Source organism: Staurois parvus, unplaced genomic scaffold, assembly GCF_062004578.1.
Source record: "Staurois parvus isolate SC_StPar_1 unplaced genomic scaffold, SC_StPar_1.0 ptg002181l, whole genome shotgun sequence".
Classification (NCBI taxonomy): domain Eukaryota; kingdom Metazoa; phylum Chordata; class Amphibia; order Anura; family Ranidae; genus Staurois; species Staurois parvus.
Window position 1 is genome coordinate 495,816 of NW_028319977.1, and position 16,844 is coordinate 512,659.

The following is a 16,844-nucleotide window of genomic DNA, read 5'->3' on the forward strand; positions in this document are numbered from 1 at the left end:
GCATCAAGCAATACCTCAACCGAGAAGGTCAAATGCAAAGTGTACGGCGCTGGCTTAGCATGCAAGGTGTCACGTGCTCTTCCCAGTTCCCTTCGATAGCTCAGCTGGTAGAGCGGAGGACTGTAGAGACAAAGCAGCAATCCTAAGGTCGCTGGTTCAATTCCGGCTTGAAGGAAGAGCTTTTTACCCCGCGTCTCTGCCTTTTAGAAAGAAGGCAATCTCTTATCTCTACAAATGTGCAATTGGGAAGCTTTTTAGGCACCTTCAGTTCATCTTTCATGTCTCCTTTGGGCCAGCTCAAGCACGCTTGTCGTGTGGTCTCTGTGGCGCAATCGGTTAGCGCGTTCGGCTGTTAACCGAAAGGTTGGTGGTTCAAGCCCACCCAGGGACGCTCGTGCTTTCTCTTTACCTTAGCAGGGCCCGCTGCCAAGTCTCACCCTAACCTAAGAAGACAAATAGCGTCCTTTGGCTTGTCTCACACGGCTGACGATTAACCATTCACTCGAGACATTCCTTGAAAACGGACTAGAATAATGTCGCAATCAATTGCTCTTCTTCTGGAATGTTCAAGATCTTTCATAGTTTAGTCAAGCCACTTCTTCGCTTCCGCTGAGTCTCAGGAACAAACCCCAGCATTTCTATTCACACCTGAACACCAGGGGATGTGTGAGAATTGTGGAAGCACCTTTTTTCACCTTACATGATCCCATTGTTGGTGTCAGGAAGCCTGCATAGCTAAAAGTGCCTAGATTGACATGGCCAAAGGCCTCAATTGTTGTCAAATGGCCTGGATAGAGGTGTTAAAAAGGTGGAATACAGATAGTGTCAATGTTTAAGCGTGTGCCCCGGGCTATGCTGGGCTTGAAGTACACAGGGATGCAATGTTTCTTAAAGATCCTTCTGAGTTTTTCCGACGCTCCAGTTACATACGGGATGACTAGATTTCTCCTAGTGTTCTGCTTCTCCCCAGTTTGTTTCCCTGACCTTGCGGAGGTTTTAACCAAGACCCAGTCTGGGTAGCCACAAGCTTTCAAAGCCCTCCTGAGATGTCACGGTAGCACTCTCCTAGTCATGCGCTAGGATTTGTATAGTTGGTCTCTGCTTACCAGAGAGGCTGTCGGGTAAATTCAGTGTGGTATTCTGCTTAACAGAGTGCTGCCATGGATTAGTCAGGTCTGCTCATGATTCTCTGATGTTGTTTGAGTTTGTCTGAGTTATTCCCGCCTTCAGGAAGCTGTGAGAGCTTTCCAGAACATGGGTAGGGGCTAGGCAAATGAACAGCGTGAATACGGATACCGCCCTGGCCAGTTGCAAGGGAGGGCAGTCCTGTGGCATGCTGGGAGTGGCATTTATGTTCTGCGAGCACATGGGCTCAGCGTCTTTCCTGGGAGAGGACTGAACAGCTGGGCTGGAGGCAGGCTGCCTCGCCTGGCGCCGGCTGCCATGAGACCCCAGGTGGGTGGACCTGAGGGCCTCAAGCCAGTCAGGACGTCAATACTGCTTAACTAAGAGATCAGCTAGATGTCTTCAGTGTGAAAAGTTCTCATTTTGGAGTATCCTACTACAATTCCCCATCCCTATCCCCAGCTCGACAAGAAAACTCCAAAAACAAACATCCCCTAGTCCGGTCATTGAAGGCAAGGAGCGTTTGCGCGCGTGTGTATTTGGCTGAAGAAATACACTGTGCCTGGCTGCGGGGCGAAGTCAAGGGAAACCGGGGCAAACACGCCAGCGTCCCTCGCAAGGGTGGCGTTGCATCTGTGTTCTTTTGTCTTTAGACTCTTTTGGTTGCTACCATGTCAGCCGGATATTGCAGAGTCCTAAGAACCCCCAGCTCGTGTTCCAGTGGGTGGTGGTGTGAGTCAAAAGGCAGATAGCGGTCTGTGTGGGTAGGTTTCCTGGAGACCTCCATGCCCAAGTCAGCCCCTTCCTTGCCTTGTAAGACGCCGTCCAAAAGGGGGCATTTGCTATTCAGTGCCTCTTCCCGTGTACACTTGATGTATTTGTCCACTGACTTTATGGGTTCACTAAAAGCTTGTGGGGTGCTGATGCTCTAATCTTGACCCAAGTAGAATCCACATGCCTTTACAAACGGCTTGGTCTTTTCCCCATGGAACAATTCAAGGCTCAAGGGTCAGCAATGAATGCACTTGGTCAGGCTTTAGTTCTTTTTGGCTGTCAAGAGACTTACCTCCTTTCAGATGTTTCCCACAATCTCAACAGCCTCTGCCAAGTGTATACAAGTGAAAAGGCCGATGGCATCATGGGACGTGATTGTTTCTTCCGGCTCCAACTTCAGTCTACATTCCTTGTTGACACATTCTTTAGCATTCTTCCAAATGGTGCATTATCTTGCCAGTTGAGGGTGTTAGAATGGTAGGCAGATACTTAGAAACGCTGTGTGTGACAGAGTTGATTCTTTGGGAATCAGTGGTTGAAATGCCTGAACCTTGTTGCTTGATACTGCTGTACCCCGCGAGCGAGTTAAAGCAGGAGGCCGGAGCCTGTTGGGATGCCGAGGAATATTTCCACAGTCGTCACTAAGGCAAGACATCTAAGGAGCTTTTGATAAGGACCTGGGGCCCTGTGGTATTTTGTCAAGGGCGCAAAGAAGGAGATTGCGTTGGCCGGGAATCGAACCCGGGTCAACTGCTTGGAAGGCAGCTATGCTCACCACTATACCACCAACGCAAGGCTGTGCGCCAGGCATCCTGCTACCTCTATACAATTAAGGCCACACATGACATTGACTCACGGACCCCCTCCAGCGCAAGGTCCATTCGCTGCCGTACCAAGTGACCACTAGGAAGATCAGCTAGAAATATTTCCCCATTCGTGGAGAGAAAGGAAGCCAAGCCAGTAGATACGGTAAAGGTGTGATTGTGCAGTGCGCATGAAGGAACTGGAGATACAAGTTTTGCAAAGGCCTTTCACTCGGGCAAAAGGGACACGGAATGTGTCCCACGCCCAACGTGGGGCTCGAACCCACGACCCTGAGATTAAGAGTCTCATGCTCTACCGACTGAGCTAGCCGGGCTACAGCACTTTTGCTCTTCAAGGCCTCTCACAGCCACCTGAGTCCGCAGACTTTTTGATAGCTTTCGACATAATTCCTTTGGCTAAACTCAATGCGCTTCCAAGTACTACTCTGTTCACTTGCTGTCAGGGCGCTACATCACCATTTTTGCTGTGACTTTGGAGGATCACAACAAAATGCGCTGGCTGATTCCAAACCCTTTTCTCTCTGTGCAAAACATCAAGCCGTAGCCTCCCACATAACATCTGCCAAGTCATTCATTTGCCCTTTCCGGCCGAGGCGGCATCAAGCAATACCTCAACCGAGAAGGTCAAATGCAAAGTGTACGGCGCTGGCTTAGCATGCAAGGTGTCACGTGCTCTTTCCAGTTCCCTTCGATAGCTCAGCTGGTAGAGCGGAGGACTGTAGAGACAAAGCAGCAATCCTTAGGTCGCTGGTTCAATTCCGGCTCGAAGGAAGAGCTTTTTACCCCGCGTCTCTGCCTTTTAGAAAGAAGGCAATCTCTTATCTCTACAAATGTGCAATTGGGAAGCTTTTTAGGCACCTTCAGTTCATCTTTCATGTCTCCTTTGGGCCAGCTCAAGCACGCTTGTCGTGTGGTCTCTGTGGCGCAATCGGTTAGCGCGTTCGGCTGTTAACCGAAAGGTTGGTGGTTCAAGCCCACCCAGGGACGCTCATGCTTTCTCTTTACCTTAGCAGGGCCCGCTGCCAAGTCTCACCCTAACCTAAGAAGACAAATAGCGTCCTTTGGCTTGTCTCACACGGCTGACAATTAACCATTCACTCGAGACATTCCTTGAAAACGGACTAGAATAATGTCGCAATCAATTGCTCTTCTTCTGGAATGTTCAAGATCTTTCATAGTTTAGTCAAGCCACTTCTTCGCTTCCGCTGAGTCTCAGGAACAAACCCCAGCATTTCTATTCACACCTGAACACCAGGGGATGTGTGAGAATTGTGGAAGCACCTTTTTTCACCTTACATGATCCCATTGTTGGTGTCAGGAAGCCTGCATAGCTAAAAGTGCCTAGATTGACATGGCCAAAGGCCTCAATTGTTGTCAAATCGCCTGGATAGAGGTGTTAAAAATGTGGAATACAGATAGTGTCAATGTTTAAGCGTGTGCCCCAGGGCTATGCTGGGCTTGAAGTACACAGGGATGCAATGTTTCTTAAAGATCCTTCTGAGTTTTTCCGACGCTCCAGTTACATACGGGATGACTAGATTTCTCCTAGTGTTCTGCTTCTCCCCAGTTTGTTTCCCTGACCTTGCGGAGGTTTTAACCAAGACCCAGTCTGGGTAGCCACAAGCTTTCAAAGCCCTCCTGAGATGTCACGGTAGCACTCTCCTAGTCATGCGCTAGGATTTGTATAGTTGGTCTCTGCTTACCAGAGAGGCTGTCGGGTAAATTCAGTGTGGTATTCTGCTTAACAGAGTGCTGCCATGGATTAGTCAGGTCTGCTCATGATTCTCTGATGTTGTTTGAGTTTGTCTGAGTTATTCCCGCCTTCAGGAAGCTGTGAGAGCTTTCCAGAACATGGGTAGGGGCTAGGCAAATGAACAGCGTGAATACGGATACCGCCCTGGCCAGTTGCAAGGGAGGGCAGTCCTGTGGCATGCTGGGAGTGGCATTTATGTTCTGCGAGCACATGGGCTCAGCGTCTTTCCTGGGAGAGGACTGAACAGCTGGGCTGGAGGCAGGCTGCCTCGCCTGGCGCCGGCTGCCATGAGACCCCAGGTGGGTGGACCTGAGGGCCTCAAGCCAGTCAGGACGTCAATACTGCTTAACTAAGAGATCAGCTAGATGTCTTCAGTGTGAAAAGTTCTCATTTTGGAGTATCCTACTACAATTCCCCATCCCTATCCCCAGCTCGACAAGAAAACTCCAAAAACAAACATCCCCTAGTCCGGTCATTGAAGGCAAGGAGCGTTTGCGCGCGTGTGTATTTGGCTGAAGAAATACACTGTGCCTGGCTGCGGGGCGAAGTCAAGGGAAACCGGGGCAAACACGCCAGCGTCCCTCGCAAGGGTGGCGTTGCATCTGTGTTCTTTTGTCTTTAGACTCTTTTGGTTGCTACCATGTCAGCCGGATATTGCAGAGTCCTAAGAACCCCCAGCTCGTGTTCCAGTGGGTGGTGGTGTGAGTCAAAAGGCAGATAGCGGTCTGTGTGGGTAGGTTTCCTGGAGACCTCCATGCCCAAGTCAGCCCCTTCCTTGCCTTGTAAGACGCCGTCCAAAAGGGGGCATTTGCTATTCAGTGCCTCTTCCCGTGTACACTTGATGTATTTGTCCACTGACTTTATGGGTTCACTAAAAGCTTGTGGGGTGCTGATGCTCTAATCTTGACCCAAGTAGAATCCACATGCCTTTACAAACGGCTTGGTCTTTTCCCCATGGAACAATTCAAGGCTCAAGGGTCAGCAATGAATGCACTTGGTCAGGCTTTAGTTCTTTTTGGCTGTCAAGAGACTTACCTCCTTTCAGATGTTTCCCACAATCTCAACAGCCTCTGCCAAGTGTATACAAGTGAAAAGGCCGATGGCATCATGGGACGTGATTGTTTCTTCCGGCTCCAACTTCAGTCTACATTCCTTGTTGACACATTCTTTAGCATTCTTCCAAATGGTGCATTATCTTGCCAGTTGAGGGTGTTAGAATGGTAGGCAGATACTTAGAAACGCTGTGTGTGACAGAGTTGATTCTTTGGGAATCAGTGGTTGAAATGCCTGAACCTTGTTGCTTGATACTGCTGTACCCCGCGAGCGAGTTAAAGCAGGAGGCCGGAGCCTGTTGGGATGCCGAGGAATATTTCCACAGTCGTCACTAAGGCAAGACATCTAAGGAGCTTTTGATAAGGACCTGGGGCCCTGTGGTATTTTGTCAAGGGCGCAAAGAAGGAGATTGCGTTGGCCGGGAATCGAACCCGGGTCAACTGCTTGGAAGGCAGCTATGCTCACCACTATACCACCAACGCAAGGCTGTGCGCCAGGCATCCTGCTACCTCTATACAATTAAGGCCACACATGACATTGACTCACGGATCCCCTCCAGCGCAAGGTCCATTCGCTGCCGTACCAAGTGACCACTAGGAAGATCAGCTAGAAGTATTTCCCCATTCGTGGAGAGAAAGGAAGCCAAGCCAGTAGATACGGTAAAGGTGTGATTGTGCAGTGCGCATGAAGGAACTGGAGATACAAGTTTTGCAAAGGCCTTTCACTCGGGCAAAAGGGACACGGAATGTGTCCCACGCCCAACGTGGGGCTCGAACCCACGACCCTGAGATTAAGAGTCTCATGCTCTACCGACTGAGCTAGCCGGGCTACAGCAATTTTGCTCTTCAAGGCCTCTCACAGCCACCTGAGTCCGCAGACTTTTTGATAGCTTTCGACATAATTCCTTTGGCTAAACTCAATGCGCTTCCAAGTACTACTCTGTTCACTTACTGTCAGGGCGCTACATCACCATTTTTGCTGTGACTTTGGAGGATCACAACAAAATGCGCTTGCTGATTCCAAACCCTTTTCTCTCTGTGCAAAACATCAAGCCGTAGCCTCCCACATAACATCTGCCAAGTCATTCATTTGCCCTTTCCGGCCGAGGCGGCATCAAGCAATACCTCAACCGAGAAGGTCAAATGCAAAGTGTACGGCGCTGGCTTAGCATGCAAGGTGTCACGTGTTCTTCCCAGTTCCCTTCGATAGCTCAGCTGGTAGAGCGGAGGACTGTAGAGACAAAGCAGCAATCCTTAGGTCGCTGGTTCAATTCCGGCTCGAAGGAAGAGCTTTTTACCCCGCGTCTCTGCCTTTTAGAAAGAAGGCAATCTCTTATCTCTACAAATGTGCAATTGGGAAGCTTTTTAGGCACCTTCAGTTCATCTTTCATGTCTCCTTTGGGCCAGCTCAAGCACGCTTGTCGTGTGGTCTCTGTGGCACAATCGGTTAGCGCGTTCGGCTGTTAACCGAAAGGTTGGTGGTTCAAACCCACCCAGGGACGCTTGTGCTTTCTCTTTACCTTAGCAGGGCCCGCTGCCAAGTCTCACCCTAACCTAAGAAGACAAATAGCGTCCTTTGGCTTGTCTCACACGGCTGACGATTAACCATTCACTCGAGACATTCCTTGAAAACGGACTAGAATAATGTCGCAATCAATTGCTCTTCTTCTGGAATGTTCAAGATCTTTCATAGTTTAGTCAAGCCACTTCTTCGCTTCCGCTGAGTCTCAGGAACAAACCCCAGCATTTCTATTCACACCTGAACACCAGGGGATGTGTGAGAATTGTGGAAGCACCTTTTTTCACCTTACATGATCCCATTGTTGGTGTCAGGAAGCCTGCATAGCTAAAAGTGCCTAGATTGACATGGCCAAAGGCCTCAATTGTTGTCAAATGGCCTGGATAGAGGTGTTAAAAAGGTGGAATACAGATAGTGTCAATGTTTAAGCGTGTGCCCCGGGGCTATGCTGGGCTTGAAGTACACAGGGATGCAATGTTTCTTAAAGATCCTTCTGAGTTTTTCCGACGCTCCAGTTACATACGGGATGACTAGATTTCTCCTAGTGTTCTGCTTCTCCCCAGTTTGTTTCCCTGACCTTGCGGAGGTTTTAACCAAGACCCAGTCTGGGTAGCCACAAGCTTTCAAAGCCCTCCTGAGATGTCACGGTAGCACTCTCCTAGTCATGCGCTAGGATTTGTATAGTTGGTCTCTGCTTACCAGAGAGGCTGTCGGGTAAATTCAGTGTGGTATTCTGCTTAACAGAGTGCTGCCATGGATTAGTCAGGTCTGCTCATGATTCTCTGATGTTGTTTGAGTTTGTCTGAGTTATTCCCGCCTTCAGGAAGCTGTGAGAGCTTTCCAGAACATGGGTAGGGGCTAGGCAAATGAACAGCGTGAATACGGATACCGCCCTGGCCAGTTGCAAGGGAGGGCAGTCCTGTGGCATGCTGGGAGTGGCATTTATGTTCTGCGAGCACATGGGCTCAGCGTCTTTCCTGGGAGAGGACTGAACAGCTGGGCTGGAGGCAGGCTGCCTCGCCTGGCGCCGGCTGCCATGAGACCCCAGGTGGGTGGACCTGAGGGCCTCAAGCCAGTCAGGACGTCAATACTGCTTAACTAAGAGATCAGCTAGATGTCTTCAGTGTGAAAAGTTCTCATTTTGGAGTATCCTACTACAATTCCCCATCCCTATCCCCAGCTCGACAAGAAAACTCCAAAAACAAACATCCCCTAGTCCGGTCATTGAAGGCAAGGAGCGTTTGCGCGCGTGTGTATTTGGCTGAAGAAATACACTGTGCCTGGCTGCGGGGCGAAGTCAAGGGAAACCGGGGCAAACACGCCAGCGTCCCTCGCAAGGGTGGCGTTGCATCTGTGTTCTTTTGTCTTTAGACTCTTTTGGTTGCTACCATGTCAGCCGGATATTGCAGAGTCCTAAGAACCCCCAGCTCGTGTTCCAGTGGGTGGTGGTGTGAGTCAAAAGGCAGATAGCGGTCTGTGTGGGTAGGTTTCCTGGAGACCTCCATGCCCAAGTCAGCCCCTTCCTTGCCTTGTAAGACGCCGTCCAAAAGGGGGCATTTGCTATTCAGTGCCTCTTCCCGTGTACACTTGATGTATTTGTCCACTGACTTTATGGGTTCACTAAAAGCTTGTGGGGTGCTGATGCTCTAATCTTGACCCAAGTAGAATCCACATGCCTTTACAAACGGCTTGGTCTTTTCCCCATGGAACAATTCAAGGCTCAAGGGTCAGCAATGAATGCACTTGGTCAGGCTTTAGTTCTTTTTGGCTGTCAAGAGACTTACCTCCTTTCAGATGTTTCCCACAATCTCAACAGCCTCTGCCAAGTGTATACAAGTGAAAAGGCCGATGGCATCATGGGACGTGATTGTTTCTTCCGGCTCCAACTTCAGTCTACATTCCTTGTTGACACATTCTTTAGCATTCTTCCAAATGGTGCATTATCTTGCCAGTTGAGGGTGTTAGAATGGTAGGCAGATACTTAGAAACGCTGTGTGTGACAGAGTTGATTCTTTGGGAATCAGTGGTTGAAATGCCTGAACCTTGTTGCTTGATACTGCTGTACCCCGCGAGCGAGTTAAAGCAGGAGGCCGGAGCCTGTTGGGATGCCGAGGAATATTTCCACAGTCGTCACTAAGGCAAGACATCTAAGGAGCTTTTGATAAGGACCTGGGGCCCTGTGGTATTTTGTCAAGGGCGCAAAGAAGGAGATTGCGTTGGCCGGGAATCGAACCCGGGTCAACTGCTTGGAAGGCAGCTATGCTCACCACTATACCACCAACGCAAGGCTGTGCGCCAGGCATCCTGCTACCTCTATACAATTAAGGCCACACATGACATTGACTCACGGACCCCCTCCAGCGCAAGGTCCATTCGCTGCCGTACCAAGTGACCACTAGGAAGATCAGCTAGAAATATTTCCCCATTCGTGGAGAGAAAGGAAGCCAAGCCAGTAGATACGGTAAAGGTGTGATTGTGCAGTGCGCATGAAGGAACTGGAGATACAAGTTTTGCAAAGGCCTTTCACTCGGGCAAAAGGGACACGGAATGTGTCCCACGCCCAACGTGGGGCTCGAACCCACGACCCTGAGATTAAGAGTCTCATGCTCTACCGACTGAGCTAGCCGGGCTACAGCACTTTTGCTCTTCAAGGCCTCTCACAGCCACCTGAGTCCGCAGACTTTTTGATAGCTTTCGACATAATTCCTTTGGCTAAACTCAATGCGCTTCCAAGTACTACTCTGTTCACTTGCTGTCAGGGCGCTACATCACCATTTTTGCTGTGACTTTGGAGGATCACAACAAAATGCGCTGGCTGATTCCAAACCCTTTTCTCTCTGTGCAAAACATCAAGCCGTAGCCTCCCACATAACATCTGCCAAGTCATTCATTTGCCCTTTCCGGCCGAGGCGGCATCAAGCAATACCTCAACCGAGAAGGTCAAATGCAAAGTGTACGGCGCTGGCTTAGCATGCAAGGTGTCACGTGCTCTTTCCAGTTCCCTTCGATAGCTCAGCTGGTAGAGCGGAGGACTGTAGAGACAAAGCAGCAATCCTTAGGTCGCTGGTTCAATTCCGGCTCGAAGGAAGAGCTTTTTACCCCGCGTCTCTGCCTTTTAGAAAGAAGGCAATCTCTTATCTCTACAAATGTGCAATTGGGAAGCTTTTTAGGCACCTTCAGTTCATCTTTCATGTCTCCTTTGGGCCAGCTCAAGCACGCTTGTCGTGTGGTCTCTGTGGCGCAATCGGTTAGCGCGTTCGGCTGTTAACCGAAAGGTTGGTGGTTCAAGCCCACCCAGGGACGCTCATGCTTTCTCTTTACCTTAGCAGGGCCCGCTGCCAAGTCTCACCCTAACCTAAGAAGACAAATAGCGTCCTTTGGCTTGTCTCACACGGCTGACAATTAACCATTCACTCGAGACATTCCTTGAAAACGGACTAGAATAATGTCGCAATCAATTGCTCTTCTTCTGGAATGTTCAAGATCTTTCATAGTTTAGTCAAGCCACTTCTTCGCTTCCGCTGAGTCTCAGGAACAAACCCCAGCATTTCTATTCACACCTGAACACCAGGGGATGTGTGAGAATTGTGGAAGCACCTTTTTTCACCTTACATGATCCCATTGTTGGTGTCAGGAAGCCTGCATAGCTAAAAGTGCCTAGATTGACATGGCCAAAGGCCTCAATTGTTGTCAAATCGCCTGGATAGAGGTGTTAAAAATGTGGAATACAGATAGTGTCAATGTTTAAGCGTGTGCCCCAGGGCTATGCTGGGCTTGAAGTACACAGGGATGCAATGTTTCTTAAAGATCCTTCTGAGTTTTTCCGACGCTCCAGTTACATACGGGATGACTAGATTTCTCCTAGTGTTCTGCTTCTCCCCAGTTTGTTTCCCTGACCTTGCGGAGGTTTTAACCAAGACCCAGTCTGGGTAGCCACAAGCTTTCAAAGCCCTCCTGAGATGTCACGGTAGCACTCTCCTAGTCATGCGCTAGGATTTGTATAGTTGGTCTCTGCTTACCAGAGAGGCTGTCGGGTAAATTCAGTGTGGTATTCTGCTTAACAGAGTGCTGCCATGGATTAGTCAGGTCTGCTCATGATTCTCTGATGTTGTTTGAGTTTGTCTGAGTTATTCCCGCCTTCAGGAAGCTGTGAGAGCTTTCCAGAACATGGGTAGGGGCTAGGCAAATGAACAGCGTGAATACGGATACCGCCCTGGCCAGTTGCAAGGGAGGGCAGTCCTGTGGCATGCTGGGAGTGGCATTTATGTTCTGCGAGCACATGGGCTCAGCGTCTTTCCTGGGAGAGGACTGAACAGCTGGGCTGGAGGCAGGCTGCCTCGCCTGGCGCCGGCTGCCATGAGACCCCAGGTGGGTGGACCTGAGGGCCTCAAGCCAGTCAGGACGTCAATACTGCTTAACTAAGAGATCAGCTAGATGTCTTCAGTGTGAAAAGTTCTCATTTTGGAGTATCCTACTACAATTCCCCATCCCTATCCCCAGCTCGACAACAAAACTCCAAAAACAAACATCCCCTAGTCCGGTCATTGAAGGCAAGGAGCGTTTGCGCGCGTGTGTATTTGGCTGAAGAAATACACTGTGCCTGGCTGCGGGGCGAAGTCAAGGGAAACCGGGGCAAACACGCCAGCGTCCCTCGCAAGGGTGGCGTTGCATCTGTGTTCTTTTGTCTTTAGACTCTTTTGGTTGCTACCATGTCAGCCGGATATTGCAGAGTCCTAAGAACCCCCAGCTCGTGTTCCAGTGGGTGGTGGTGTGAGTCAAAAGGCAGATAGCGGTCTGTGTGGGTAGGTTTCCTGGAGACCTCCATGCCCAAGTCAGCCCCTTCCTTGCCTTGTAAGACGCCGTCCAAAAGGGGGCATTTGCTATTCAGTGCCTCTTCCCGTGTACACTTGATGTATTTGTCCACTGACTTTATGGGTTCACTAAAAGCTTGTGGGGTGCTGATGCTCTAATCTTGACCCAAGTAGAATCCACATGCCTTTACAAACGGCTTGGTCTTTTCCCCATGGAACAATTCAAGGCTCAAGGGTCAGCAATGAATGCACTTGGTCAGGCTTTAGTTCTTTTTGGCTGTCAAGAGACTTACCTCCTTTCAGATGTTTCCCACAATCTCAACAGCCTCTGCCAAGTGTATACAAGTGAAAAGGCCGATGGCATCATGGGACGTGATTGTTTCTTCCGGCTCCAACTTCAGTCTACATTCCTTGTTGACACATTCTTTAGCATTCTTCCAAATGGTGCATTATCTTGCCAGTTGAGGGTGTTAGAATGGTAGGCAGATACTTAGAAACGCTGTGTGTGACAGAGTTGATTCTTTGGGAATCAGTGGTTGAAATGCCTGAACCTTGTTGCTTGATACTGCTGTACCCCGCGAGCGAGTTAAAGCAGGAGGCCGGAGCCTGTTGGGATGCCGAGGAATATTTCCACAGTCGTCACTAAGGCAAGACATCTAAGGAGCTTTTGATAAGGACCTGGGGCCCTGTGGTATTTTGTCAAGGGCGCAAAGAAGGAGATTGCGTTGGCCGGGAATCGAACCCGGGTCAACTGCTTGGAAGGCAGCTATGCTCACCACTATACCACCAACGCAAGGCTGTGCGCCAGGCATCCTGCTACCTCTATACAATTAAGGCCACACATGACATTGACTCACGGATCCCCTCCAGCGCAAGGTCCATTCGCTGCCGTACCAAGTGACCACTAGGAAGATCAGCTAGAAGTATTTCCCCATTCGTGGAGAGAAAGGAAGCCAAGCCAGTAGATACGGTAAAGGTGTGATTGTGCAGTGCGCATGAAGGAACTGGAGATACAAGTTTTGCAAAGGCCTTTCACTCGGGCAAAAGGGACACGGAATGTGTCCCACGCCCAACGTGGGGCTCGAACCCACGACCCTGAGATTAAGAGTCTCATGCTCTACCGACTGAGCTAGCCGGGCTACAGCAATTTTGCTCTTCAAGGCCTCTCACAGCCACCTGAGTCCGCAGACTTTTTGATAGCTTTCGACATAATTCCTTTGGCTAAACTCAATGCGCTTCCAAGTACTACTCTGTTCACTTACTGTCAGGGCGCTACATCACCATTTTTGCTGTGACTTTGGAGGATCACAACAAAATGCGCTTGCTGATTCCAAACCCTTTTCTCTCTGTGCAAAACATCAAGCCGTAGCCTCCCACATAACATCTGCCAAGTCATTCATTTGCCCTTTCCGGCCGAGGCGGCATCAAGCAATACCTCAACCGAGAAGGTCAAATGCAAAGTGTACGGCGCTGGCTTAGCATGCAAGGTGTCACGTGTTCTTCCCAGTTCCCTTCGATAGCTCAGCTGGTAGAGCGGAGGACTGTAGAGACAAAGCAGCAATCCTTAGGTCGCTGGTTCAATTCCGGCTCGAAGGAAGAGCTTTTTACCCCGCGTCTCTGCCTTTTAGAAAGAAGGCAATCTCTTATCTCTACAAATGTGCAATTGGGAAGCTTTTTAGGCACCTTCAGTTCATCTTTCATGTCTCCTTTGGGCCAGCTCAAGCACGCTTGTCGTGTGGTCTCTGTGGCACAATCGGTTAGCGCGTTCGGCTGTTAACCGAAAGGTTGGTGGTTCAAACCCACCCAGGGACGCTTGTGCTTTCTCTTTACCTTAGCAGGGCCCGCTGCCAAGTCTCACCCTAACCTAAGAAGACAAATAGCGTCCTTTGGCTTGTCTCACACGGCTGACGATTAACCATTCACTCGAGACATTCCTTGAAAACGGACTAGAATAATGTCGCAATCAATTGCTCTTCTTCTGGAATGTTCAAGATCTTTCATAGTTTAGTCAAGCCACTTCTTCGCTTCCGCTGAGTCTCAGGAACAAACCCCAGCATTTCTATTCACACCTGAACACCAGGGGATGTGTGAGAATTGTGGAAGCACCTTTTTTCACCTTACATGATCCCATTGTTGGTGTCAGGAAGCCTGCATAGCTAAAAGTGCCTAGATTGACATGGCCAAAGGCCTCAATTGTTGTCAAATGGCCTGGATAGAGGTGTTAAAAACGTGGAATACAGATAGTGTCAATGTTTAAGCGTGTGCCCCGGGGCTATGCTGGGCTTGAAGTACACAGGGATGCAATGTTTCTTAAAGATCCTTCTGAGTTTTTCCGACGCTCCAGTTACATACGGGATGACTAGATTTCTCCTAGTGTTCTGCTTCTCCCCAGTTTGTTTCCCTGACCTTGCGGAGGTTTTAACCAAGACCCAGTCTGGGTAGCCACAAGCTTTCAAAGCCCTCCTGAGATGTCACGGTAGCACTCTCCTAGTCATGCGCTAGGATTTGTATAGTTGGTCTCTGCTTACCAGAGAGGCTGTCGGGTAAATTCAGTGTGGTATTCTGCTTAACAGAGTGCTGCCATGGATTAGTCAGGTCTGCTCATGATTCTCTGATGTTGTTTGAGTTTGTCTGAGTTATTCCCGCCTTCAGGAAGCTGTGAGAGCTTTCCAGAACATGGGTAGGGGCTAGGCAAATGAACAGCGTGAATACGGATACCGCCCTGGCCAGTTGCAAGGGAGGGCAGTCCTGTGGCATGCTGGGAGTGGCATTTATGTTCTGCGAGCACATGGGCTCAGCGTCTTTCCTGGGAGAGGACTGAACAGCTGGGCTGGAGGCAGGCTGCCTCGCCTGGCGCCGGCTGCCATGAGACCCCAGGTGGGTGGACCTGAGGGCCTCAAGCCAGTCAGGACGTCAATACTGCTTAACTAAGAGATCAGCTAGATGTCTTCAGTGTGAAAAGTTCTCATTTTGGAGTATCCTACTACAATTCCCCATCCCTATCCCCAGCTCGACAAGAAAACTCCAAAAACAAACATCCCCTAGTCCGGTCATTGAAGGCAAGGAGCGTTTGCGCGCGTGTGTATTTGGCTGAAGAAATACACTGTGCCTGGCTGCGGGGCGAAGTCAAGGGAAACCGGGGCAAACACGCCAGCGTCCCTCGCAAGGGTGGCGTTGCATCTGTGTTCTTTTGTCTTTAGACTCTTTTGGTTGCTACCATGTCAGCCGGATATTGCAGAGTCCTAAGAACCCCCAGCTCGTGTTCCAGTGGGTGGTGGTGTGAGTCAAAAGGCAGATAGCGGTCTGTGTGGGTAGGTTTCCTGGAGACCTCCATGCCCAAGTCAGCCCCTTCCTTGCCTTGTAAGACGCCGTCCAAAAGGGGGCATTTGCTATTCAGTGCCTCTTCCCGTGTACACTTGATGTATTTGTCCACTGACTTTATGGGTTCACTAAAAGCTTGTGGGGTGCTGATGCTCTAATCTTGACCCAAGTAGAATCCACATGCCTTTACAAACGGCTTGGTCTTTTCCCCATGGAACAATTCAAGGCTCAAGGGTCAGCAATGAATGCACTTGGTCAGGCTTTAGTTCTTTTTGGCTGTCAAGAGACTTACCTCCTTTCAGATGTTTCCCACAATCTCAACAGCCTCTGCCAAGTGTATACAAGTGAAAAGGCCGATGGCATCATGGGACGTGATTGTTTCTTCCGGCTCCAACTTCAGTCTACATTCCTTGTTGACACATTCTTTAGCATTCTTCCAAATGGTGCATTATCTTGCCAGTTGAGGGTGTTAGAATGGTAGGCAGATACTTAGAAACGCTGTGTGTGACAGAGTTGATTCTTTGGGAATCAGTGGTTGAAATGCCTGAACCTTGTTGCTTGATACTGCTGTACCCCGCGAGCGAGTTAAAGCAGGAGGCCGGAGCCTGTTGGGATGCCGAGGAATATTTCCACAGTCGTCACTAAGGCAAGACATCTAAGGAGCTTTTGATAAGGACCTGGGGCCCTGTGGTATTTTGTCAAGGGCGCAAAGAAGGAGATTGCGTTGGCCGGGAATCGAACCCGGGTCAACTGCTTGGAAGGCAGCTATGCTCACCACTATACCACCAACGCAAGGCTGTGCGCCAGGCATCCTGCTACCTCTATACAATTAAGGCCACACATGACATTGACTCACGGACCCCCTCCAGCGCAAGGTCCATTCGCTGCCGTACCAAGTGACCACTAGGAAGATCAGCTAGAAATATTTCCCCATTCGTGGAGAGAAAGGAAGCCAAGCCAGTAGATACGGTAAAGGTGTGATTGTGCAGTGCGCATGAAGGAACTGGAGATACAAGTTTTGCAAAGGCCTTTCACTCGGGCAAAAGGGACACGGAATGTGTCCCACGCCCAACGTGGGGCTCGAACCCACGACCCTGAGATTAAGAGTCTCATGCTCTACCGACTGAGCTAGCCGGGCTACAGCACTTTTGCTCTTCAAGGCCTCTCACAGCCACCTGAGTCCGCAGACTTTTTGATAGCTTTCGACATAATTCCTTTGGCTAAACTCAATGCGCTTCCAAGTACTACTCTGTTCACTTGCTGTCAGGGCGCTACATCACCATTTTTGCTGTGACTTTGGAGGATCACAACAAAATGCGCTGGCTGATTCCAAACCCTTTTCTCTCTGTGCAAAACATCAAGCCGTAGCCTCCCACATAACATCTGCCAAGTCATTCATTTGCCCTTTCCGGCCGAGGCGGCATCAAGCAATACCTCAACCGAGAAGGTCAAATGCAAAGTGTACGGCGCTGGCTTAGCATGCAAGGTGTCACGTGCTCTTTCCAGTTCCCTTCGATAGCTCAGCTGGTAGAGCGGAGGACTGTAGAGACAAAGCAGCAATCCTTAGGTCGCTGGTTCAATTCCGGCTCGAAGGAAGAGCTTTTTACCCCGCGTCTCTGCCTTTTAGAAAGAAGGCAATCTCTTATCTCTACAAATGTGCAATTG

General features: G+C 49.8%; 18 non-coding genes across 18 annotated transcripts; 8 read left to right on the forward strand and 10 right to left on the reverse strand.

Moving 5' to 3' along the window:
* The first annotated feature begins 317 nt into the window (after positions 1-317).
* On the forward strand, positions 318-391 carry TRNAN-GUU (transfer RNA asparagine (anticodon GUU)). Its single transcript has one exon. It is a non-coding gene; the product is annotated as a tRNA-Asn (tRNA).
* Positions 392-2,619: 2,228 nt separating this feature from the next.
* Positions 2,620-2,691, reverse strand: TRNAG-UCC (transfer RNA glycine (anticodon UCC)). Its single transcript has one exon. It is a non-coding gene; the product is annotated as a tRNA-Gly (tRNA).
* Positions 2,692-2,964: 273 nt separating this feature from the next.
* TRNAK-CUU (transfer RNA lysine (anticodon CUU)) lies at positions 2,965-3,037 on the reverse strand. The gene has a single exon. It is a non-coding gene; the product is annotated as a tRNA-Lys (tRNA).
* Positions 3,038-3,408: 371 nt separating this feature from the next.
* TRNAY-GUA (transfer RNA tyrosine (anticodon GUA)) lies at positions 3,409-3,494 on the forward strand. The gene is given in 2 exon segments: positions 3,409-3,445; positions 3,459-3,494. It is a non-coding gene; the product is annotated as a tRNA-Tyr (tRNA).
* A 142-nt stretch (positions 3,495-3,636) lies between these two features.
* TRNAN-GUU (transfer RNA asparagine (anticodon GUU)) lies at positions 3,637-3,710 on the forward strand. The gene has a single exon. It is a non-coding gene; the product is annotated as a tRNA-Asn (tRNA).
* Positions 3,711-5,939: 2,229 nt separating this feature from the next.
* Positions 5,940-6,011, reverse strand: TRNAG-UCC (transfer RNA glycine (anticodon UCC)). The gene has a single exon. It is a non-coding gene; the product is annotated as a tRNA-Gly (tRNA).
* Positions 6,012-6,284: 273 nt separating this feature from the next.
* TRNAK-CUU (transfer RNA lysine (anticodon CUU)) lies at positions 6,285-6,357 on the reverse strand. Its single transcript has one exon. It is a non-coding gene; the product is annotated as a tRNA-Lys (tRNA).
* A 371-nt stretch (positions 6,358-6,728) lies between these two features.
* Positions 6,729-6,814, forward strand: TRNAY-GUA (transfer RNA tyrosine (anticodon GUA)). Its single transcript is given in 2 exon segments — positions 6,729-6,765; positions 6,779-6,814. It is a non-coding gene; the product is annotated as a tRNA-Tyr (tRNA).
* A 2,445-nt stretch (positions 6,815-9,259) lies between these two features.
* On the reverse strand, positions 9,260-9,331 carry TRNAG-UCC (transfer RNA glycine (anticodon UCC)). Its single transcript has one exon. It is a non-coding gene; the product is annotated as a tRNA-Gly (tRNA).
* Positions 9,332-9,604: 273 nt separating this feature from the next.
* On the reverse strand, positions 9,605-9,677 carry TRNAK-CUU (transfer RNA lysine (anticodon CUU)). The gene has a single exon. It is a non-coding gene; the product is annotated as a tRNA-Lys (tRNA).
* A 371-nt stretch (positions 9,678-10,048) lies between these two features.
* On the forward strand, positions 10,049-10,134 carry TRNAY-GUA (transfer RNA tyrosine (anticodon GUA)). Its single transcript is given in 2 exon segments — positions 10,049-10,085; positions 10,099-10,134. It is a non-coding gene; the product is annotated as a tRNA-Tyr (tRNA).
* A 142-nt stretch (positions 10,135-10,276) lies between these two features.
* Positions 10,277-10,350, forward strand: TRNAN-GUU (transfer RNA asparagine (anticodon GUU)). The gene has a single exon. It is a non-coding gene; the product is annotated as a tRNA-Asn (tRNA).
* Positions 10,351-12,579: 2,229 nt separating this feature from the next.
* On the reverse strand, positions 12,580-12,651 carry TRNAG-UCC (transfer RNA glycine (anticodon UCC)). The gene has a single exon. It is a non-coding gene; the product is annotated as a tRNA-Gly (tRNA).
* Positions 12,652-12,924: 273 nt separating this feature from the next.
* TRNAK-CUU (transfer RNA lysine (anticodon CUU)) lies at positions 12,925-12,997 on the reverse strand. Its single transcript has one exon. It is a non-coding gene; the product is annotated as a tRNA-Lys (tRNA).
* Positions 12,998-13,368: 371 nt separating this feature from the next.
* Positions 13,369-13,454, forward strand: TRNAY-GUA (transfer RNA tyrosine (anticodon GUA)). The gene is given in 2 exon segments: positions 13,369-13,405; positions 13,419-13,454. It is a non-coding gene; the product is annotated as a tRNA-Tyr (tRNA).
* Positions 13,455-15,899: 2,445 nt separating this feature from the next.
* TRNAG-UCC (transfer RNA glycine (anticodon UCC)) lies at positions 15,900-15,971 on the reverse strand. The gene has a single exon. It is a non-coding gene; the product is annotated as a tRNA-Gly (tRNA).
* Positions 15,972-16,244: 273 nt separating this feature from the next.
* TRNAK-CUU (transfer RNA lysine (anticodon CUU)) lies at positions 16,245-16,317 on the reverse strand. The gene has a single exon. It is a non-coding gene; the product is annotated as a tRNA-Lys (tRNA).
* Positions 16,318-16,688: 371 nt separating this feature from the next.
* Positions 16,689-16,774, forward strand: TRNAY-GUA (transfer RNA tyrosine (anticodon GUA)). The gene is given in 2 exon segments: positions 16,689-16,725; positions 16,739-16,774. It is a non-coding gene; the product is annotated as a tRNA-Tyr (tRNA).
* The last annotated feature ends 70 nt before the right edge of the window (positions 16,775-16,844 follow it).